Source organism: Castor canadensis, chromosome 7 (assembly GCF_047511655.1).
Source record: "Castor canadensis chromosome 7, mCasCan1.hap1v2, whole genome shotgun sequence".
NCBI lineage: Eukaryota > Metazoa > Chordata > Mammalia > Rodentia > Castoridae > Castor > Castor canadensis.
Window position 1 is genome coordinate 142,369,641 of NC_133392.1, and position 24,359 is coordinate 142,393,999.

Below are 24,359 nucleotides of genomic sequence, written 5' to 3' on the forward strand. Positions count from 1 at the left end.
ACTGCTATCCTACCTTGTGAGTAGCTAGGATTACAGGCGTGAGCCACAAGGGCCCAGCTTTCCTGCAATTTAAAAAAATATCTTAGGGACCCTTCTTTTGGTGTCTTCCACCTTGGGGGACAAGAGAGGTTAGATTACTTCAGTACTAACCAAACTTGTATTATCAGTTTTAGATAGATGCTCCTCGAATGATTAACTTTTTTATGTGCCGAGTGGAGCAGGACTCTGATCCAAAGTTTAAGGTAGGAAAGGAGACAGCCACAGCCTTGAAGTCCCCGTTCCAGTAACAGGTGTCCATAGTGCTAAAGGAGCCAATCCTGTCTGTTTCAACAGTCTCGCCTTCCCTCACCTTCCTGCTGGCCTTCTCCTGTCTTTCCTCTTTCCTCCACTTGCCATGTTCTCTCTCAGTGACCCAGTGAGCCACTGCAGATTCTGTGCCACCTGCCAGTGCGGTGTGCTGAGTTATCTCCAACCCACCTCTTACAGTCCAGATGGTTACTTCTGGGTCCTCCTTCAACGTCCTGGACTAGATCGAATTCCCCCATTAACTGTCATTGTCCTTTCACCTGGGGCAGCTGTGAAATGCCCTAACACAGTTCGGATTTTCCATTTGTTTAATTCCTTCCATTTAACCTCTTCTCCCCTACACTCCCATGATGAACCTACAAACTCCAGGGGAACAAGGACTGTGTCTTTTCACCACTAAATCCTCCTGCCCCTGGTTTTGTATCACTAAATGTCACTTGAAAGCATGAGCACACAAGCTCGTGTTCAGATCAGAACGCTGAGGCCTTTTCCAGGCAGGGGAGATTTGACTCCAAACTTGCCCTTTCTTCTTTTCCCTCTGCTGTCCTCTGAGGTGGGACAAGGTTTGGGACTCTGCAATTTCTGGGCATGTAGCCCTAGAAACTTCATCTGCTTCTGGAAACTTGGAAATGGGTCTGAAAGGCTGATGGTTTTCCTAACCTCAGAGGGATGGAAGAAACTTTACCTTTTCCTTTTCTTCCATTTACCTTGCTCTCTTTCTTTCCTTCTTCCCTCTCTCTCTTGCTCCTTTAATCTCTATTTCCCTCATTCCCTTCCCTCCTACCTTCTGAAACATGCACAGCGTTCCTGCTCACTGCCAGACACTGTCCTGGGAGATGGCGACTTAGAGGTAAATCCAACACAGCCCTCAAAGAGCTAAATGTCAGCCCACTAGTGGTCATGGCTGGAAAATAAATTAGAACTCAGTACAATTTCCTCCTCAGCAAGATGCTGCCATCCTTAATATTCCTGTCAGTGGTTTTGGAAGTATTGCAACTGAAACAGACTCTAAAATGGAATTTATCTGCAGGATAAAGGCTGGACCCCAGGACTGCAAGGACGGCTCAGGAAACAGGAGGGTGGGCAGTCACATAGCCAAGGCCACAATCCAGGAGCTAGCTGGTGAGGATAATGCCACTGGTACTGGCACTATTCCCCGAGACTGCTCCAGTTGTCCCTGTCTTTGAGATTATCCCTCAAGACTCCGAGAATCAGATGGGAGCATCCTAGGAACCAAGCATGGATGACCGGGCCGGACTCTGATGGCCTCACTGCCAGGAGAAGAGATGTCTGCCCCATTTCAGGGCACAATGGGAGTAGGCATGCAGGGCCCCTGGGGCCACTGACTCCTGTGGTACTAGAGTCAAAGAACCTCTGGGGAGTTTATCCACCCAGCAAGCCCCTGGACAATGTCAGCTGCCTAGAAGCAGCCTTGGGACTTGAGTTAGAGTCTGTGTGCTGGCTGTGAGCAACACAGGGGGCCTCTGAACAGAGAACTGAGTGGAATTGTTGCCGGTGGGCACAGTTGGTGATCAGACTTCCAAATCCTTGGTGTCCCACCAGGAAGAATCCTCGGCAGGACACGTGGGCGTAAATGGAATTTATTAGAAGTTAGGGAAGTACAAAAGGAAGCATAGTGGGTGTAGGTGTAACCTGGAGGCAGAGAGAATGTGTTTCTTTTCCCCAGGTGCTTTTATAACCTACACCAACCTATGGGAAGGGAGGAACCAGGTGATTCCCATCCAATAATCAATGAGTGGGGAGGGGCACAGGTGGTTCCTGGCCAGGTGAGGGCTGTCCCTGAGCCAGAGCGTGGTCAATCTGAGATGCAATATTAAGTTTCTATGAGTCCCTAACTTTCCTAGTTTTAGCCTGCCACAGAAGGATAGGGTAGGGCTAAGAGAACTTATAGTAGCCAGAAAAAAATTTGGAGAAAGACAAGAACTACTGGCAACCTGGCAGGCCTGGGATAAATTGTAGACCCATCTTCTCTGAGTGCTGTCACCACCACCATGAGAGCAATATCCACCAAGATCTCAGGAGAGGGTGTCTGATGGACTCAGCCTTCATCATGGACAGTCTTCCAGGGCAGGAAGGAGCATATGGCTTCTTTAGCAGAATAGGTTATCTTGAGTTCTTATGTTAATACATTGGAGGTGTTGGGGGCAGGCAGAGTGGCTCAAGTGGTAGAGTGACTGCCTAGCAAATGCAAGGCCCTGAGTTCAAACCGCAGTGCCACCAAAAAACAAAACATTGGGGAGGAGGTTATATCAGTTGGTGCCATTTTTGTAATACGCACAGAATGATTTGTGCTCATAAAAGAGCCACTGTCAACAATAGACATCAGAATCTAAGTTCTTCCCATGTTTCACACCATCGGGGCTCAGCAAAGGAGCACAGTTCTAGGATGGGCCTCTGTCCTCACTCAGTGGATTCACTAGAATGTCACCTCTGTGAAAGCAGTGACAGAATCTATCTTGTTGGTCATGAAATCCCGGTGCTTAGAACAATGCCCCAGACAAAACAGGTTAGTACTCTTTGTCAGCAAGGAGTGGTTGAATGAAAATGAAATTGTGAACTTACAGACTAACCATCTTTGCTCACTTTCTGCAGGGAGGCTGTGTGATATGGATGAAGGGATTCAGGTTTGAAGAAAAAACAAGCTGAGTTGGGATGTGGGATTCTTCATTTACTACAGGGTGACCTTGAGGGAATCCTTCAGTCTTCCAGAGCCTCAGGTTCCTCCAGTAGAAACCTTTGGTGGTGACTTTTCAGTACAACTCCCCCATTTTCTGGAAACTGTCTCTCCCATCTTTGGTTCCACTGTAAGTGGTCTTGTGTGGCCTGCAGCCTGGTTTAGCCTCTGCTTTGTTCTGGCAAGTTCCTGAGAACATGCTTCAACACTTCATTTTGCACTGGGGTGGGGAGGGGTCAGGTCCCTGACCTGCCTTCCCTAGGAACACGTCGTCCCCATCTCACTCTGGATTTTCTCACTCAGGACGCAGCAACCCTGTGGATGGGACAGAGACTTGAGTCCAGGTTCTTGTTTGTCCCCTCTCAGCAAATGCCTTTCCTGGCTCTCTTGGGGCAGGACAGAAAGGAGGACAGTGTAGCACTGGCCTGAGAGAACAGCAGCAAGAGGGTCATTGCCAGGGTATGGCAGCTTGTCCTTCATGCAATAATATTCCAGGGGACCATGGGAGCATTTTCCTCCCTGAGTTGCTTCCTCCACCTTCCCAGCTCCTACCTTTGGGGCTCCTATTGGCCCACGTGGCCCAGCAAGGGTGGGAGTTGTGTTAAGTGGGGGGAGTGATTTTGGTAACAGTTTTATCTCCCTGAGCTGGCATTGGGGTATTCCCAGAGAGGAACCAGATGTTATCTTTGTCCTTGACCCTCTTCTGTGGGAAAGCAGTTGTGGACATGGACAAGTGCCTCTGGAGACCCACAGATTGCAGTGTCACAGACGTCTGCTGTGTTGACCTGGGCCTTGATTAAGACTCTGCCTCAGTTTCCCTACTTCATTCTCCAGTTGCTTCTGAACATAGCTTCAGCCTTTGTAGGTCATCTGCCTCTCAGCTACATGAATTAAACACCTGGTGAGGCCACATCAAGTTTTCCACACCCTGGATCCCAAACCTGACACTGTCTGTCTTCCCATCCAAGTGATCATCAGAGTCCCTGAGGCCCAGCCACCAAACACTCTTCCTCATTCTCCACCTGCCAGGGGACTTCAGCTTCAGTATTCTGAGTCCTTGTCAAAGACACAACCAGGGGGAAGAGCATGATATACTCGAGAATCAGACACACTGGGCCTGGAGTCTGAGACTGTCACGTATTTGTTGTGTGACTGGGCTGACCACTTCCCCTTTCTGAGCATCAGTTTCCACACCTATCCAAGAGGCCAGTGATCCCCTGCATGGGGCTGGGACTTTAAGGAGCCGAGCCCCCTATGGAGCCCTAGCTTTGGTAGCATCTTAAGAAATAGCTTCTGCATACGCCACTGCAGAAGGAAAGGAATTAGGCATCTTCATCATTCCCCAACGTTGCACTCCTCCCCTGCCCCACACCTCTTCAGGAGCCTGCCATAGATCAGAGTATCAGCATCCTTCCAGCGGTGGGCTCTGGGGACAGGAAATACTCCAGGAGCGGCCAGCACTAAAGACAGGCAGAGGCAGCCCAGTGGTCCCGAAGGCCAACTTCTAGAGTTCACATCCCAGCTTTAACTCTGTTGAACTAAGGGCAACTACATTGTTTCCTGTAGCCTCAGTTTCCCTATTTGGTATAGTATATGAGGGGTGAAATAGTACATACCTCCCAGAATCCTGTTGCGGGTTAAATGAGGTCACCCATGTTGAGTTTATAATGTAGCACCAGCCGCAAAGTGAGCACTGAGTGTTTGATACATAGGGCATTTCCAAGTTTTCATTGCTTTGTTTCTTCTTTAATATGATTTAATTAGGATAAAGCTCCAGGAGAGGAATTACTGCCTCCTAAAATACATTGGCATACTTATTTATTTTTTATACAGTTCTGGGGATCAAAACTAGGGCTTTGCACATGCTAGGCAAGTGCTCTATCCCTAGCAGTCAAATTGGTTCTAGAAAGGTTGTGCAAAACAACAACAACAAAAAACCGAAAATCCAAGATGTACTTTTACAAAAATTTCAAAGTTGAACATTTGCATACTTTAAGTTATAATTCAATAAGAACACTTATTAAATGAAAAAAAAAAAAAGAAAGGTTGTGCCAGTTACAATGTCACCAGCAAATAATGTAAGTGCTGGTTTTGTCGTATCTTTGCTAGCATTGACTATTTTCAATTTTCTTTTGAGATAGGGTCTCACTACATAGCACAGGCTGGCCTGGAACTCATGGTCCCCCTGCCTCTGTCTCCCAAGTGCTAAGATTGTAGGGGTGTATTATAACACCCTGTATAATTAGTTTTTGTTTTTGCTAATATATAAAGTGTTTTATACATGACTTACTTTTGGTCCCTTTAATAACTAAGGTGGACAGGTTGTGCCCATTGAGTTCATTGGATTTGGAGTGGATAATTTCTTTGAAGAGGGAACTTAGATAGAAAAAAACCACCACACTCTTCGTAAATATCTTGAAAATTGAGGATGTTGATCTTCCTGTCAACTGCTGCACTTCTCTTTTCTGAGACTTGCATTTCTATGCATCTTGTTCGGTTCCCCTCACTCTGACATTTGTGGATGGTGGAATGTGGAAGTGACAATTTAGCAGCTTGGATGAAACTTCTCATCAATTTCTAGGTTGCTTTGAGCATGCATTGTAACCTGACTTTGCAAGTCAGAGGGGAAAATTTAATTCCCCTAGAAAACTGTTGAAGGTGGTAAGACTCAGTTTCTCTATCTGTGAAATGGGGGAGGAGGAGATGGAATGAGGTAATCTCCTTAGGGCCCTACATTTGAAGGGGAACCGGTTCATGGGTCTGCAAGTACCTACCAGGACTTCCTTGGCAGAACATGTTGTGGGAGGAGAAGGACTTAAGCCGAGACGGAGAGCAGTTGGGGAAAGGAGGTGCTACATTTGTTTTAGGGTGAAGGCAGCAGAATGTGGAAGAAAGAGTGGGAACGTGAAGCCACATTCCCTAGGTTTAAATCTCAGCCAGAATAAAAAAAGGGAGTTGACCTCTCTACGCCTCAGCGTCCTCATCTGCAAATGGTGTAATGTTGCATTCCATGGTCTTATGTGGGTTAAATGAAGCTGGGCACCTGTGGCTCACGCCTGCAATCCTAGCTACTTGGGAGGCTGAGATTAGGAGGATCATGGTTCGAAGTTAGCCTGGGCAAATAGTTCTCGGGACCCCATTTTCAAAATAACCAGACCAAAATGGACTGGAGGTGTGGCTCAGGCAGTAGAGCACCTGCTTTGCAAGTGCCGTGCCAATCCTTGACTTCAAACCCCAGTCCCACAAAAAAAAAAAAAAAAAAATTAAATGAGTTAGAATGCACGGGATGCTATCACTTTCATTCATTAAGAATGATCGAGAATGCTTACGACGTGGCAGGTTCTGCTCCCTGTATTTCGCATCCATTAATAACTCCGAGACAAACTGGGGCCTCAAGAGAGATAAATCCTTTGTCCCAAGTTACATGCTAGCAAGTGACAGAGCCAGGATTCTGAACTCCCATCCCATTTTGCCCCATCTGCTGATCACAGTTCCAGACAAGAGGTCATGAGTAGCTAAAGAATTCACTCAGCCATTTCCCATCTAGCTTGTTGGTCCAGGAATCCAGTGGATGACAGGAGGTTAAGAATCCAAGAAAGGGAATGTTGAGTGAAAGTGGACTAGAAGCCAAAGATTCACTGCTCTCCAGCCTCAGCCGCGCACCCTTAGAGACATTGGGGTGGACTCTGGGCTTCTCGATCTCCAGAGGCCAGGACTGAAGCCAAATTTCTCTAACTTCCCAAGAGTGATGACTGATCTCCCCATGTCACCTCCTTCTTGTTTCCTTTACTGGCTTCATCATTTGCATTGCTTTTCTTCTTCAGCAGTTTTACTAATAACTGTCCATCTCTGTTGCTGAAAGAAAAACTCCTTGAAGGCAGGGCATTCATTTGTGTCACTTGTTGTTGGAGCCCCAGTTTCTGACAGGTGCCACATGTTCAAGAAGTATTAGTGAATTCAGGGTGACACTGCTGGGTGGAGATTTGAGGGACATCCAGGATGGCAATCCCTGGGTTACACATATTCATTTCCTTTATAAAAACGGACCCGTATCATATAGAACTGGTAGAGGTGGGTTTGAAACAGGCAGGCTGACTCCATTGCCCAGATACTTCACCATGAGACTTTGTGGCTCTGCAAAGGAAGATGGGGCAGTCATTAAATTCATGTACAGAAGATTTTTTTGGGGGGGTGGAACTGGGGTTCAAACTCAGGGTTTCTCACTTGCAAAGCAGGCACTCTACTGCTTGAACCACACCTCTAGTCCATTCTGCTCTGGTTATTTTGGAGATGGAGTCTCTCAAACTATTTGCCCAGGCTGGCCTCGACCCTTGGCCCTCCCAATCTCAGCCTACAAAATAGCTAGGATTACAAATGTGAGTCACCAGGCCTGGCTCCAGAATATTTTTTTGATGCAGGAAAATATTTGCCATATATTGGTAAATGAAAACATCAGGCTTAAATCTACAGCACTTAGCACACAAGGTTATTGGGAGGGTTAAATGTGTTAATATATGTACAGCAAATATACTAGTGCCTAATACATGGACAGTTCTCTTTCTTTCTTTCTTTGGTTCTGGGGTTTCACGCATGCTAAGTGTGTGCTTTTACCACTGAGATACACTCCAGGCCCAGAGGGCTCTTGACAAATGTTGCCAAAGCAGTTGCCAAGTCATCTCCCATCTTTGGGAATTTTTAGGCAGAAGTCAGCCCTCGGTTACAGTGTGGAGAGGCACCCCATTTCCAAAGAATTGTCTCCCTGAGCTTGAGATATCTATAGAAGGGAAGGAAGAATTTTTCTCTGTCCTCTTAGGTTCTGTGATTGGGGACCTATGAATTAAGCTGACAAAAGACAGATTAATAGGAGGAAATGATATGAATTTGATTTGATGTTAATATTTTTACATGACCTGACACCTTCATAGACAGAAGTTATCTGGGCACCAGTGGCTCACGCCTGTAATCCTAGCTATTCAGAGGGCAAAGATCAGGAGGATTGCAGTCCAGTTCCAAGCCAGCCTGGGAAAATAGTTCATGAGACCCTATCTCCAAAAACCCATCACAAAAAACGGCTGGTAGAGTGGCTCAAGGTGAAGGCCCTGAGTTCAGCCCACAAAAAAAAAAAAAAAAAAGAAAGAAGTGAAAACTCCAAAGAAGGAGTTAGACCCAAGGGCTTAACAAAGAATGATAAATTGTAGAGACAGAGAACACAGGGAAAGGGGTGGGGGCTAGGGGAAGTTAACTGTGGGAAAGTGACAGGAAGTAGTTGAGGGATACCAGTGGAAAATAAGGGTTACTTTTGTAAGGTTTATTGGTATGGATTCATCTCGGCATCGCCTCTCCAGGGGTAAGAGTGATTTCCTCTTCTCGTTTTCATGGGAAATTGATGCCCTGCCTTTAGGTAGAAGGAGGAGAGAAGAGATCTTTTCTCACATCTGTCTTCCCTCAATTGCCTTCGGTTCAAAATAATCAATATACTAACATGGTACACTTTGGGGTGGCATGTTCTGATTCTCTTCATTTGGCATGCTCCCTCACTTTACCCCATCCCATCCCGCTGTGCTAAGAAGGTGGGAATAACTATAACTGTGGACAACAGCTTTTTTTCAGGCTGTCCTCACCAAATGCTTTCCTCTGTTGGAATTCTGACTTTGAATTCTGTCTTTGAATCTCTTTGATCCAAGTGAAGGACGGAAAAGTAATGTCGCTTCTGCATAGGAGGTGGCCTCACGTTTACTATGGCCTCACATACCATAATCCATGTCCCAGCATCTCTATAGACACAGCCAGGGGAAGATCTCATTTCCACATCCTGTCCCTTGGCTGCCATGGGACATGGTAACAGCCTTAGACTCTGGGTGTCCCTGGGTTCCCTTTTGCTGCTGTGAGTGGGATTCTATTACTTGGAACCAAGTGCCTGCTGATCAAAACACATGTCCTGATGACCCGAGCTCTGATGGGGTGCTCCTCCTGAAGTGGGCAGAAAGAAACGGAAGCATAGCAGAAAGTCTGAGTCAAAATCCTCCTCAAGTTCAAAGGCCTGAAATGGGGCAGATGACAGCAGACAGAGTTAGGCGTTGGGACCAGGTCCTCACAGCTGAACTGTGATCAAAGAGGAGGACGTGTCAGGGACAATGGCCCACACTGCTTTTCCTGGTTTTTGGATTCTGTAGCCTGTGATGTGTGGTTGGCTAAAAGGTAAAGGGCCAGGGAGAGCAGCCATTGATGTCTCCAGTCCTCTGGCTTTAGGCTTCTGTAGAAATGCTTTTTGGTGGGGTTACAATGTTGGTACCAATGGTTCTGCCCCCAAATGGTGCCACTACCATTAGCCATGTGTGTGAGCACACCGAAGAGTGTGAAAGCAGAGTCTTAGGCAAAAGAGTGTTTGGGATGTCCCAAGAAGACATACACCTTTAAGGAAAGGGACAGCTGCAGGAGGAGGGGTGGGAAAGAACCGGTGGGGGAAGACAAAGCACCAAAGACTCGCACTTCTTAATTATTCCCACTTCTGTGCTGCCTCCTTCACAAAGTAGCTTTTTATAACTGTATCCTCTTCCTTCCTTGCTATGGATATGGTTTGGATGTAGTATGTCCCCAAGGACAAATTTTGTGTGCTGGAAGCTTGGTCCCCAGGGTGGCGGTATTGAAATTATTAGAAACTTGAAGAGTGTGGGTGGACTAAAGGAAGGTAATCAGGTCATAGGGCCTGCACCCTGACAAATGGACTGATGCTGGCTCGTGGAGAGGGTCAGTTTTTATGTGACTTGATTAGTTCTCACGAGAGTTGGTTTTTATAAAGCGAGGCCTCCACATTCACGGGATCCCTTCTGCACACAGTCCCTTCTACATGCAGCTGGCAGTTTTTTCTTCCAACTTCTCTGCGATGTTGTGATGTGTCTGTGGAGGTGGGGGTAGGGAGTGGGTGCCAGATGTTAGCACCGTGCTGTTTTGGCTTTCTAGCCATCAGATTTGTGAGCTTTATAAACCTCATTTGCATAAAGTATTCAGCCTCAGGCGTTGGTTATAGCAACCCAAGATAGACCAAGAGACTCCTTACACCCTGCTGGCCAGCCCTGCATAAGGGAAGGGTCACTGGTTCCTGCCAGTGTTTGCCTTTCTAGCCTGGAGGGGCTCCCCTGAGTTCCCAAGTCCTTCCAGAAAGGCCTGTTGGACTCTACTTCAATGACTTCTGGCCAGGTATGGTGGTATGTGCCTGTAATCCTAATACTTGGGAGGCAGAGACAAGAGGGTCGTAAGGTCGAGGCCAGCCTGGGCTCCTGGTGTCTAAAACAGAAAAGGCTTCCCACTGCTTCATCTACTCTCTTAACCTTGGCAGGCAGGATACCAGAATAGGACCTGGAGCCAAACTGTTTGGGTTCAAATGTTGCCTCTCTTCCCCACCAGGAGCTGGGCAAGTCAAGGCAAGCTACTTCAGCCGTTTCCTCCCTGTGTTTGTTTTCCTCTTCTGTAGAAAGGTGATGAGAACATGTGACAACTCCTGGCACAGGCTGTGAAGAGAGTTAAGCTGGGACCATGTAAGGTCAGGGATACTAAGCCCACCACAGTGAGCACGAGTGACAGTCCTGTACAACACAGAATCCTGCCACCCAAAAAGCCTTCAGATGAGAATCACTGGCCAAGAGCTGGGATCCAGACGCCTGGGTCTGTCACACGCGTAGCACTTACTATTTCTGTGCTTTTACCGTGCGTGCGGGGTGGGGGGCTGGCACGTAATAAGCTAGATGCTTTGGCACATGATGCCGTTTCCTGCACCTCTTATCTTGTGGTAGGCATCACTTGGAGGTGCCAAAGCCCTTTTCCCACATCATAAAGTGAATCTTCCTTGAATACTTCCTTGGAAAGTTCCCTGAAAGACTTTCCCTCGGGACATGGTTCATTCCAGCGCATATTATTCACAAGGAAAAACTCTGCTCAACTCTGGGAAAATGAAACAGGCATGACCTGCAGCGTGGTAAACTAGGCCAGCCTGGGGACCAGCAAGTCTCGACAGGATGGCCTAGGTGCAAAGATCCTTCTTACACACTAGCTAAGCAAAAAGGAGAAATCTAACAGGGGGAATTTGGATTAACTCGGGGACAAGGAGAAAACAGGCCTTGTGAGGAACAAAGACCAGGAACCGGAACTGTCAAAATAGCTTCAGACACCCACTTTTCCTCCACCCTCCCTCCACCACCACCCTGGTCCTGGCCGTCACCACCACTCTCCTGGACAATTCATTCTCTCAGCTTCTCTCCTTGCCCCCTCCATCCAGGCCTCACACAGAAGCCAAGTGAGCCTTTAAAAATGTAACGAGACCCTACCTGAAAAATAAAGCAAAACAACAAGGGCTGGGGTGTGGCTTGGCAAGTGTAAGGCCTCGGGTTCAAACCCAAGTAGCATCCAAAAAATAAAAAAGGAAGTAAAAAAAAAGTAATGAAATTGTGTTGTTTCACTGCACAAAGCCTTTCAATGAAGCTGGGCATGGTGAGTCATGTCTATAATCCCAGCTTCTCAGAAGGCGGCAGCAGGAAGAGTGAGAGTTCAAGACCAGTTCAGAGAAAGTTAGTTAGACCCTGTCTCAAAAATAAAATACCTCAAAGGGGTTGGGGGCTTAGCTCAAATGGTAGAGCGCTAGCCTTGCAGGCACAAGGCTCTGGGTTTCTAGTGTGGGGGGTGCCTTTTAGTGGTTTCCCATTATACCCAAAATATATCCAAATTCCTTACCAAGATCGGTGGAGATCTGGCTCCTGCCCAGCCACTCTCTCCTGCCTCACTCACTGCAGCCATGATGCTTTCTGGCTGGTCTGTGAATAGACACCCCTCTCACCCAGGGACTTGACCTTGCTATTCTCTGTCCTGGAGCTCTCATCCCTGCGTTTTTGTTGTTGTTGTTGTTCTTCTTCTTGGTGGCACTGGTGTTTGAACTCAGGGGCTCACACTTGCTAGGTAGGTACTCTACCTCTTGAGTCACTCCGTCAACCCTGTTTTTCTGTGTTGGGTTTTTTTTCAAGATAGGGTCTGTCAAACTATTTGCCCCGGCTGGCTTCGAACCTTGATCCTCCTGATCTTTTCTTTCCAAGTATCCCAAGTAGCTGGGATTGCAGGCGTGAGTCACCAGAGCCCAACTTTCATCCCCTCGTTCTTATCTCCTCCTCACAAAGTCCATTCTTGACTGCCCAGGCTAAAAGAACTGCCTGACACCCATTTCCATCCCTCCCTAGCTCCTTGCTTGGATTTTAATTTCCCTGAAATTCTATCTTTATTTACTTGCTTACCTGTTTTCCCCACTAGATCGTCTGCTTGAATGCAGGAAATTGGCCCTGTGTTCGCTGGTATGTCCTGGGGCCTGGCAGGTAGAAGATGCTCCATGCTTTTGTTGAAGGGATGAGAGTGGGAGTTGCCATGGTTAGTTCATGCCATAGTTGGTCCCCCATGGTTCACGTGCTGGAGACTTGGTCCCCATCTGGTGGTAATAAGAGGCAGGGCGTGGAGCCTAGTGAGAGGTGCTGAGTTTCACTGGGGACACTATTCTGGGAAAAGATTGGTGTAGCTCTCATGGGATATGAGAGAGTGAGTTGCCATAAAAGGGCAAACCTTACTCCTGACTCTCTCTAGCTCAAAAGTAGTAGAACTAGTCATGTATGTTCTTGAGCAGCGATTAGCATTGATAGTGTCAATGAGCCATCTTGTCATATTATCTCCCTTGTGCCTATGTTTCCACCATGATGTGACTTAGCCAAGGGAGGCTGAACTTTCAGGTCTCTAAACTGTGAGCTTATAAAGCTCTTTTTCTTATAAAATACTCAGCTTCAGACATCTTGATATAGCAGCAACAAATGGACTAAGACAAGATTCAAGGTAGAACCCCTCTGTCTTTCCTTCTCCCTTTGAGGCTATTGGTTTCTTATCATTCACTGAATCTGTTTCAAGATTCTCTCTCTGCCTTCTTGGCACATGTCGTGTGACCCAAGAATCTGTACCCCCACCCCCACCCAGCTCCAGCATTACATGCTAACACATCCCAGAAACCTAATTCTAGGTGCCTGAGAGAGAAAAATTAACTGGTCAAACTTGGGTGAGAAGTCTGTCCTTGTCCATTTAGTTGTGGCCAGGACTTGCTAAGCTAGCACCTGTTTCCAAGGGAAAGGCATTTTCAGAAAACAGGAGCATGGGTTGGCAGGCCCTTCTCCCTTGGTTGTGTACCACCTTGAGGGCAAGTCTCAGGTGTGGTGATCCTCAGTCCTGGGCCATGGGTGTGCAGTGCTAGGTTTGGGTGGGCAGTTTATACCTTGTCAAGGAAAACCCAAATTGAATCCAGGGCATAAAATAGATCTAATAAACTTGCCTCTGTTAATGGTACTATGTGGCAAGCATAGTCCTAAGAACATTTTAAGTATCAAGTCAATCTTACAGGCATTGGCAACCTAATGAAGTAGGTTCTCTTATCCCCATTTAACAGATGGACAAGTAGCAGAGGCCCACAGAAATTGCTAGCGATGGAGCCGTATGCTAAGGAGTATTCCAGCCTCAGACTGCTCCTGTCCTAAACAACCTTGCAAAAAAAACAAAAAAAATTAAGATTCCCCTCTCACAACAAGGAAAATTACATTCAGAAAGATAAACTTAAAAAATGTGCCACATGGCTGCGAAGTAGCAGAGTCTGGATTGCAACAGCCCTGACAGTCCTTGGTGCCACGCTGCCTTTTATCACTTAGCCCATGACAGTTTCTTTTCTGGTGCTGGGGATGAGACCTAGGGCTTTACCATGCCAGGCAAGTGTTCTACCACTAAGCTACATCCCCATCCTGTCTACTACAGTTTTTACAAATAGTTTTATTCATATGTAACCTACATAATATCCAATTCACCCATTTAAAGTATATAATTTGCCATGCAGTGACTCACACCTGTAATCCTAGCCACTCAGTAGGCAGAGATCAGGAGAATCAAAGTTCGAAGTCAGCCTTGGCAAATGGTTCGTGAGACTCTATGTTGGAAAAACCCAACACATGAAAACAGGACTGGTGAAGTGGCTCAAGCGGTAAGAGTGCCTGCCTAGCAAGCATGAGGCTCTGAGTTCAAACTCGAGTACCACCAAAAAAAAAAAAGCATGCTTTCTAGTGTAGACACAGAAATGCAGTATAGTAATTACCACCATCAATTCACCCACTGTAACTTTATACATCCCCAAGAGGGAAAGCGATTAGTCAGTGGTCATGGGAAGAATAGTCTGCTAGAACCCAGGCCACTGTCCCAATCACTGTGAGAATACTTCTGGAAAGCCCCATGTGAGTAACTGTGTATCTGCTTGTGAACAGAGCTGGGAGGAGGCTAGAGCTGGGAAGGACAAGAAAGTCCCCACCCCATGGTCACAGTGACAGTCCAAAGCTGAAACTCTGGCCTGCCTTGCTTACCCAACCCATCTCTTTCTTACTTCTCTCCTTTCTCTGTAACTTTGACAAATTCCTATGTCCTTTAAGCATCAGTTAAACCATCACCTCCCCCAGAAAGGCTTCCCTGATTCATACCTCCAGGCTGGGCTAAGTGCCCCTCTGTGGTGCCTCCCAGACACCTCTCACTATTACAACAGCTAAGCATATGGAATTTCAAAACCAAAATGCATAGATCTAAGTCCAGGTTGCACAGAGTGGGCCCTCAGGAAATTCAAACTCCTTTCACTTTTTCCTGCTGGTTTCTTGGAAAGTGCCCATGAAACATTAGATGCACCAGAACCCTGCTATCTCATTTTGCAACCAAATGGTGTATGTTGGAGGCTTGGCCTTCCTATGGGAAATCATTTCCTCCAAATTCAGCCGTCTCTGTGGTTGCTGTGGTTGCTGTGACCCCAAATTCTAGCGACAGATAGAGGATCCGAGATTGGCCAGTCCAGCGTTTGCATTCCTTTGGCACTAGTGATTGGTCCAGGGATGGCCTGGAGAGTTTATTAGAATTTTGTCATGGTATCTGTTGTAAGGACATTAGAAGTAAAAGCGCCACTCTCTCCTTCTTCCTCTCCCTCTTTCTCAGAAGCACAGCAGTGAAGGCTTGGCACTACCAAGAGGCCATCTGAAAGATGAAAGGAAAGAAAGTGCTGACATTCTCCTGGATCCAGACATGCCTGAACTCCCTTTGGACTACTTTCCTTAAGCTTATCTAAATTGGATTTCTGACATTTGTAACCAAAAGAATTTTGATAAATACATGAGTTCACTTTAATATGCAAACATTTGGCTGGATCCAAGATGGCCTGAAGACAGGCCAGAAAGCTGAGGACAGCAGAGCAGCAAAAGGCAAGGAACTTGGGCCCTCGGGCACTCGATGGCATCAGTGAGCTGCTGAATTAACCAACCTCGGAGCCTAATGTAAGACTTCTTATGTGAAACCATAACTTTTCCATATTGATTAAGTAATTATTATTATCATTATTTTGGCTTTTTGAGGCAGGGTGTTGCTGTATAGCTCAGGCTGGCCTCAGCCTACTGAGTTCTGGGATTATAGGCATGTGCCTCCATGCCTGGCTTAATAAAGTAACTTTGAATTGCGATGGCTATTTATATTTATTTTTTGGCAGCACTGGGGTTTGAACTCAGGACCTCCACACTTGCTAGGCAGGTGCTCTACTGCTTGAGCTACTCTGCCAGCCCATTTTTGTGAAGGTTTTTTTCAAGACAGGGTCTCACGAACTATTTGCCTGGGTTGACTTTGAAACTTGATCCTCCTGAGTAGCTAGGATTACAGGCGTGAGCCAATGGTGCCCAGCTAAAATGGCATAGTGTTTGCATAGAACCCACACATCCTGTAGACTTTAGATCATGTCAATGTCACTTCTAGTACCTAGTGCTATATAAATGTTGTATAAATAATCCTATGCTGTATTGTTTAGGGAATAATGAGAAGGAAAAACCTGTGCATGTTCGGAACATGCACACTCATTGAAGACCTAATCACACAATTCCCATCAGCAACACTTTCTGAAAAATGTCTAATACTTACACTGTAGTTGGTTGAATCTGAGGATGAGAACTGCAGATGTGGAGGACTATTACAAGATGTCACTGTCCTAAACTTTCATAAGCCATTCCTACCAAAAGGACTTTCTTTCTGAACATACCCTCCTTGGGAAAGAGCTTGCTTGTCTCCTCTAGCTCTCTTCAGCTCCAGGCTCGTTTCTGGAAGTCTGCTCCCATACCTCTCTTCCTCTCAAGTGAGAAATACTTCCCTTCTATGTACCAGACCGACCCTCCAACCTGCTCACTAAAGTGCCCTGCGGGGGATGGGGGGGTTGGCCCAGTGACAGAGCACTTGCTTAGCGCGCGGGCACACACACACACAGTGTATTCTTCTAAATAAAGGGCCAAGTTCAATGAATCTTTGTGCTTTTGTATCAAAAAGAAGGGACAAAAATGAAAAGTTTAAGTTTTTTTTTCTTTAACAAAATTAGATTCTTAAGTCCTTTACCATAGTTTTTGTAAACAAAAGAGAACTAAGTAACAATTCTGTGCCAAGCAAGCTGCCAGAAGCTATGGGATTTTTTTCCTCCCACTACTCAGAGTCATAAATTGCCCATATGTAAAGAAAAAAAAGCATATATACATATATTGTATAATATATGTGTATTTTATATATTTAAATAAGTCTCATTTGAGAAAAAATTACATGCCATAAAATTTACTATTTCAGTGGTCTTATGTATTCACAACTTTTGTTTTTGAGACAGGGTCTTGCTTTGTATCCAGACTGGCTTGGAACTCTCCATGTAGACCTGGCTGGTCTTGAATTCAGAGACCCTCCTAACTCAGCTTCCTGACTGCTCGGATTACAAGTGTGTGCCCCACTCCCAGCTAGTGTGAGAACATTTTCATCACCCCAAAAGAAACCCACACCCATTATTACTCTGTACTTCCTATTTCCCTTCCCCTAGACCCTGTCAACCATTCCATGTTGGGGAAGTATTCAATCTTTCACTAATAAGAATGATGTGAGCTGGTAGGTTTTGTTAGATATCCTTTATTAGGTCAACAATCGAAAATTTCCTTTCCATTCCCAATTTGTTGAGTGTTTTTAACCTTGAAAGGATATTAGATTTTGCCAAATGTTTTTCATGTGTTTATTGAGATACTCACCTTTTTTTCCTTTACTAATGTATCAATCGCTCTGAATAAGTAGCATGGCTTTAATATAGATATTGATGTTTAAGTCGTCATTTTTAATGTCGTTTTCTAAATCATCAGTTTTTTAAAGACAGTCTTATTGTGGACACCAGTCTGGCCTTGCACTCATGATCGCCTCAACCTCTCAAGGGCTGGGATTACAGGCAGATACCATTTTAAGAAAAGTTGACAGATGACAGTCCAGACTTAAGTAACTGTAGACTTGTTCAATTGGGCTAATAAAGCTTTTTCCCCCTCTATAAAAATTTTTCTGAAAGAGAAAATTCATTATAAATGAAGGAATTTGGGACATGCCATCCCAGATGATGCCACTTTGTCATATTAATTATTTTTGGCTGAAGCCACTTAATACACAGTCATTTCAGGAAAAGCTCTCTTATCTCCCCCTTTCTACTTAAAACCATTTCACAAAATCCCCACTCCCACCAGAAGGGCCCCTCCTAGTGCCAGGAAGAGAACAGTCTTATCATTAGACATTGAGAGCTGACACCAAAATAGACTTTGACAAACAAACTTAAAATAACACTTACTTCCATTAGTTTCACCCATATATTTCTTAGTGCCCTCCCCATTTATGGCTCTGAGCCCAGGCCCCTTTTTCTTGTTATATCCCTGTAATTTACCACTCCTTGTGTAAAATGTATGCAAGTTTTGGGGGTCTCCTGACTTCTTCAGGTCTTCATTTTCCTTTTGAAGATTCCCATGAGCATGCAAAAATATTAAATAAATTTGTACAAAGATGAACGTGGTAATTGGCTCCTGTAATCCCAGCTACGTGGGAGCCAGAGGTAGGAGGACAGTGAGTTTGAGGGCAGTCTGGGCAAAGTTAGCAAGGCCCTATTTCAAAAGCAAGGGAGCAAACAGCCAAACAACCCACAACTGAAGGTGTGGCTCAAATGGTAGCGAGCTTACCTAACATCTGTGAGGCCTTGGGTTCAATCACCAGTCCTGGAAAAAAGTTGTAAAGGAGAAAATCCTGTTACTGTGTCTTATATCAGCTTAATTCTTAGGTTGGCCACAGGAACCTAAGTTTCCTTCTCTTATAGGATTATGTAAAATATGATGTAAATAGAAGATCCTTAGGTTTTTCCAGAACAATCTGTTAGTGTCAGCCTCTCTGAGGCTGGGAAGCAAGATGCCATAGTGTCCTGGACAGAGGACTAAATGGCCAAAACGGGCCCCAACTCAGTCTCCTGCCTCTTCTAGGTTTCTATAGACACCAAAGCAGCTGTGGGGCTCATCACTGGCTTTTAGGGGACAGAAGTCTCCTCTTTGGGAGGAAAACAGAACGAGGGTTGACTAGAAATAATGGTCTGTAGTTGTCCATCCCTCCCCTCCCCCATTCTTCCTTCTGGAACTTTCTGTCTTGAGAGGAGAAGTTGCTCTAGCAGATTTTGCTCCAGATGGAGAGAGTTATACATTCACATCACTTTTAGGACATCTAGCTTTGTATGTCCACAGTTCCTTCTTTTGCTGAACTTCCTTCCCCCACCCCATGTGATTCTTACAGGGCTGCCAATCACAGGACCCCACCTCTCTGACCACAGTGGTGACTCAGTCCTGGGTCAGCTAGGTTTTCTCAGGATTTTGAACAGAGTAGAAGACACCCCTAGATGGAGAGCAGTAGGCATGAGTCATTTGACTCTCCTAGAGCAGAACTGTCTAGAACTCTACCCTAGACCAGAAGCAACAGAATCCGGGAACTTGTGAGAAATTCAAAGTTCTGGGTCCCAGCCCCCTACCTACTGAATTAGAAACCCAGGCTGTTAACAGCCCCTCCAGGTGATTCTATCCTATATTCAAAACTGCCCTAGAGAAACGAGAAATTTCTGCAAGTGCAGTTCCCATAGCTTACCAGGATCTTGTCCTGTCCTTGGGCTGAGCTATTGAGATTCTCCTTAGATCCATCTCCCCAGCATCCTTCTAATGAAGCCCTTTTTGATTTGGATTTGTTTGAGCAAATCAGAGTTGCTTGCAACCTAGATCCAAGATCCATGGCCCTCCTACCTGATCATATCTACACAGACTCTTCTTTTTTTTTTTTTTTTGATTTTTAATCTTTTTGGAACTTTATTTTTTTTTCATTTTTCTTTTATTATTCATATGTGCATACAAGGATTGGTTCATTTCTCCCCACTGCCCCCACCCCCTCCCTTACCACCCACTCTGCCCCCTCCCTCTCCCCCCCCAATACCCAGCAGAAACTATTTTGCCCTTATCTCTAATTTTGTTGTAGAGAGAGTATAAGCAATAATAGGAAGGAACAAGGGGTTTTGCTGGTTGAGATAAGGATAGCTATACAGGGCATTGACTCACATTGATTTCCTGTGCATGGGTGTTACCTTCTAGGTTAATTCTTTTTGATCTAACCTTTTCTCTAGTACCTGTTCCCCTTTTCCTATTGGCCTCAGTTGCTTTAAGGTATCTGCTTTAGTTTCTCTGCGTTAAGGGCAACAAATGCTAGCTAGTTTTTTAGGTGTCTTACCTATCCTCACCCCTCCCTTGTGTGCTCTCGCTTTTATCATGTGCTCGTAGTCCAATCCCCTTGTTGTGTTTGCCCTTGATCTAATGTCCACATATGAGGGAGAACATACGATTTTTGGTTTTTTGAGCCAGGCTAACCTCACTCAGAATGATGTTCTCCAGTTCCATCCATTTACCAGCGAATGATAACATTTCATTCTTCTTCATGGCTGCATAAAATTCCATTGTGTATAGATACCACATTTTCTTAATCCATTCATCAGTGGTGGGACATCTTGGCTGTTTCCATAACTTGGCTATTGTGAATAGTGCCGCAATAAACATGGATGTGCAGGTGCCTCTGGAGTAACAGTCTTTTGGGTATATCCCCAAGAGTGGTATTGCTGGATCAAATGGTAGATCGATGTCCAGCTTTTTAAGTAGCCTCCAGATTTTTTTCCGGAGTGGTTGTACTAGTCTACATTCCCACCAACAGTGTAAGAGGGTTCCTTTTTCCCCGCATCCTCGCCAACACCTGTTGTTGGTGGTGTTGCTGATGATGGCTATTCTAACAAGGGTGAGGTGGAATCTTAGCATGGTTTTAATTTGCATTTCCTTTATTGCTAGAGATGGTGAGCATTTTTTCATGTGTTTTCACAGACTCTTCTTGAATCATGGGCCTTTGAGCCAGATGGAGGCTGCCATGTTTAGTTTTAGCCTGGTCTTTGTATTGTGCTTTGGTACCAACTTCATGCTAAACTCCATTCCAGACCAAACAGAGCTAGCAGGGCTTCTGACTTTGCTCTGTCCAAGTTTTTGTGACTGTGAGAGTGCAATTGCCTCCTCCCATGGCAGAGGCCTTTACAGAAACCTCTGCTTCTAGCCTCCATCTGGATCCCCTCTTTCTCATGTAAACCCCCAAATCCCTCTTCAAATACCAACTACCACCCATTGAGATCTGCAGGGTTTTTTTGTGTTTGTTTTTGTTTTGGGTCGGGGCTTGAACCCAGGTCCTCATGCATGCTAAGCAGGTGTTCTACCATGGAGCTACATCCCCAGTCATTTTTTTCCTAATTAATTAAGGAACAGAATAAGCTGCTTTATTATAGAGACTCCAGGCTGGGCATTGGTGGCTCACGCCAATAATCCTAGCTACTTGGGAGGCAGAGATCAGGAGGATTGTGATTTGAAGCCAGGCCTGGCAAATAGTCCATGAGACCTCCCCCCCCATTTCCAAAATAACCAGAGCGAAATGGACTGGAGGGATGACTCAAGTGGTAGAGCTCCTGCTTTGCAAACATAAAGTCTGAGTTCAAACCCCAGATCCATCAAAAACAAACAAAACAAAACAAGGAAACACAAGCACAAGAGGCCTGTAGTAGGCACTAAGGGACACTAAGAGGGAGTGAAATGCCTCCGTGGGTGTGGCAGAAGCAGGGAGGACAACAGGCAATGAGGAAAAGGATCAATAATTGCAGTGGGCAGCTTTGGACAATCTTCCCATGATTCTTGCCTCCTGGTATTCATACCCTTGTTTTTCCGCCATGAGTATGGGAGTTGCCCCTAATGACTATAAGTGGTAAGATGTCTCTTCTGTGGCTAGATTTACAAAGGACTGTGATGTCTTCCATCTAACACTGTCTCTCTCTGTCTCTCTCTTTCTCTCTCATTTGCTCACTCTGATGAGACTAAAGGTCCATACTTGCTTGATGGCGAGGCCCACACATGACATGGAACCCAGGGAGGCCTCCCAACAGCCATGTTAAAATGACCTGTGACCCAGTGCAACAGCCCGTGAGGATCTGGATCTGTCAACACCTGTGTCCTAGGAAGCAGATCTTTTCTAGTCCAATCTGAAGTGACTCAAGGGCTCAGTGTGGCCATGGCCAGATGCCTGATCCATAGAAGGCGGAACATGTGTGTAGTGTTAAGTCACCACATTTAGCTGTGCTGCTGCACAGCAATAGATAGCCAATTCCCAAGTGGAGTGACCCACATAAGCAAAGTGCATGCCAGGCACACACAGGAAGGTGAGGTCAGACACTACTGAGTGGCAAAGAGCCACCTCTGGTGAGATTTCTGAGAGGAGGAGACACCCGCTCTGCATTCTGTAGGCTAAAAAGACATTAGTTAAGGGAAGAAGGGAGAGGAGTATCCAGGCAGGATCACAGAACAATGAAGCTCTGAGACCTTTCCTAGATCTGTGTCACCAGCTCACCTGTCACATCCTTGGTTAGAAGTAAATTTCCTGTGAGGTCAACCCAACTTAAACTTCCGAGCCCCTCGCCTGTACAAATGCTTCTAAGGCCCAGGATGGGCCCTCAAAATTTTGTGTATATGATTCTGTATTCTTCTTCTCAAAAAGCACTCCCTACCCCAGGCCCCCGCCTCACACCCTGCACTCGTGCTTCCCAACCTTCTCAGAGACTTACCAGTCTTCTTTGGATCTGCCTCTTCGGATATGGCCTCTCAGCAGCCTCGCTGTTCCTTCTGGCCTTCACTTCCTTCACCTAGACTTCCTCAACCTGTTCTGACATTTTTCTCAGAAATCCTTTTCTCCAACTCATTCATCATTTTTACTGCTATTTTTGAAGCCTCATAAGAGCTTTCCCCGAAGTGGTGGCGCCCAGAACGGATGTGCTTTTGTAAATAGCAAGTCTGGCTCTTGACCAAATGGCATCTTAGCTGGGCCACTTTGGGGTGGGCCAAATCCCTGGGGACAGCCTCTCTACCCTGTCTTCCCTCTTTTCATCCCCATATTCAGAGTGGCTAAAGCTATGAGCAACAAAGGAGGGAGTGACTGGGAGGAAAAGAGGGGGGCAATGGGAAAGAGGGAACTTTGCTATTTCCTTAGAGGTGGAGTCTCTCTGTAAGGATGTTGTTGACAGAACTTCAAGACGTTAATGACCCAGGTGTGTGGAGCATGTCTATAATCCCAGTTACTGCAGTGGTGTAGATAGGAGGATCATGGACCAAGGCCAGCCTGGGAAAATTTAGCATGAGACCCTATCTGAAACAAACAAACAAAAAACTAAAAGCAAAATGACTGGGGGAGTAGCTCAAGTGATAGATTGCTTGCCTAGGAAGTGTGAGGCCATAAGTTCAATCCCCAGTGCTCCAGAAAAAAAAAAAAAAGGCAATATGGGCTGCTGGAGGGAAGGACACTGATGTCATCCATTCCTACTTTGTGCCAGACATGTGAGCTTTCCAGTCCCCTGCTCACGATACGATGATCATCACCTCCCTACAAGTTATGTGTGAGGCTGTCCACTTTATAGCTGAGGAAACTAAAGTTCAGAGCTGGGATGTCATGTGCCCTGCCTTGCAGCCAGGCTCTAGCCCCACTCCTGGTCCTCCATCTTTCATTGGTTCTCCCAGGAGCCTCCCTCCTACATTCAGGTTCTAGATAAAAAGTGAGCCAGTGCCAGTGGTTCATGCTTATAATCCTAGCTACTCAGGAGGCAGAGACCAGGAGGATCGTGGTTTGAGGCCAGTGGGGAAATAGTTCATGAGACCCTATCTTTAACATACCAAACAGAAAAAAGGGCTGGCAGAGTGGCTCAAGAGGTAGAGCACCTGCCTAGCAAGACTGAGGCCCTGAGTTCAAACCCAGTAGCACTAAAAAAAAAAAAAAAAAAAAAGTGGTAGACATTGTAACAAAACTCCACCTGGAAAGAATTTTAATAAATAAAACTATTAAAGGTCAAATTCTTGGTTCTGGGAGATCCATATAATTGAAGGAGTCCTCCCAGGGTTGCGATTCACTCCTAGAGAGAAAAAAAATGCTGATAAGAGAGGGTGGGAGATTTATTCCCCATACCAGAAAACTGGGGTTGAGAGTTAGGTTGGACAGACTAGATAGTATGGGAATGACCAGGAAAAGTCCTGCGATTAACAGCTCCTATTTATCGAGTGTGTGATGTGCCAAGCACTGTGCCAGGTGCTTTCTATAGGTTAGTGCATTCTATCTGCACAATAACCCTTCTGAAAAGGCAGGGCTGTTGTATTAGGAAACAGCCCACTCTGTGAGGCCTGTGTTACTTCACTCTTGAGGGTGGAACCCCCATGACCTAATTACTTTCCCACCCCTGAAAGTTTCCAATGCGTCAAAGCCAAGTTTTCAGCACGTGAACATCAGTCAGGTAATAGCAGTCACCATTCTCATTTTTAAGTGGAGGATCCTGAAGATTTAGGATTTTACACACAGGCAGTGGCGAGGCGCAGATGGAACCTACCTCAAGAAGAATGGGAGTGGGACTAGTCTGGACCTTGGAGATGACGCTGACGTGGAGCAGCGGGGCTTCACGGGTGCCACAGCTTGGGAGGGCTGGGCGTCCAGGTGGCTAGGGCTCACCCGGACCCCCCACCCGCTTCTTGCAGGCAGGGCAGGTGACGCAAGGGACCCTTGGGAGCCTGCAGTTGAGTGGCTGGAGAGGCAGAGTCTGTCAATGTCCACTGGCCTCTCTCTGGATTGGCTGAGGACTCTTAGGGGGCGGGGCTTGGGCTGTGTTCAGTTCCTGCGCTTCCTATTTCTGGGACTTTGGGTTAGGGATCTCACATTTGAAAAGTGGAGTTCACTGGAGTACACACAGCCAAATGTGAGATGAATTTTGCAGTTGGCAAAATTCTGCGAGAGAACACACATGAAGGATTAAGGCAGTACCCAGTTCGTGGGTGCTCTGTCAATGGTAGCCCTACGATCGTGAGATTCTTATTCTGGGAGC

At 45.9% G+C, this 24,359-nt stretch overlaps 1 protein-coding gene and 1 long non-coding RNA gene across 3 annotated transcripts in view; one reads left to right on the forward strand and one right to left on the reverse strand.

Annotated features, from left to right (window-relative positions):
* Positions 1-4,754: 4,754 nt before the first annotated feature.
* Positions 4,755-22,563, reverse strand: LOC141424996 (uncharacterized). 2 transcript variants are annotated; one of them, XR_012450009.1, is made up of 5 exons: positions 22,068-22,563; positions 18,085-18,120; positions 14,530-15,067; positions 12,277-12,464; positions 4,755-7,135 (listed from the first exon to the last, which is right to left on the reverse strand). It is a non-coding gene; the product is annotated as an uncharacterized lncRNA (long non-coding RNA). The 2 variants fall into 2 exon arrangements; XR_012450010.1 differs by lacking the exon at positions 14,530-15,067.
* Eya3 (EYA transcriptional coactivator and phosphatase 3) overlaps positions 14,962-24,359 on the forward strand; it is a 104,278-nt gene continuing 94,880 nt past the window's right edge. Inside the window, exon 1 of the mRNA XM_074080852.1 lies at positions 14,962-15,363. The gene's annotated coding sequence lies outside the window, so the exon portion shown is untranslated. The remainder of the gene's footprint in view (positions 15,364-24,359) is intronic.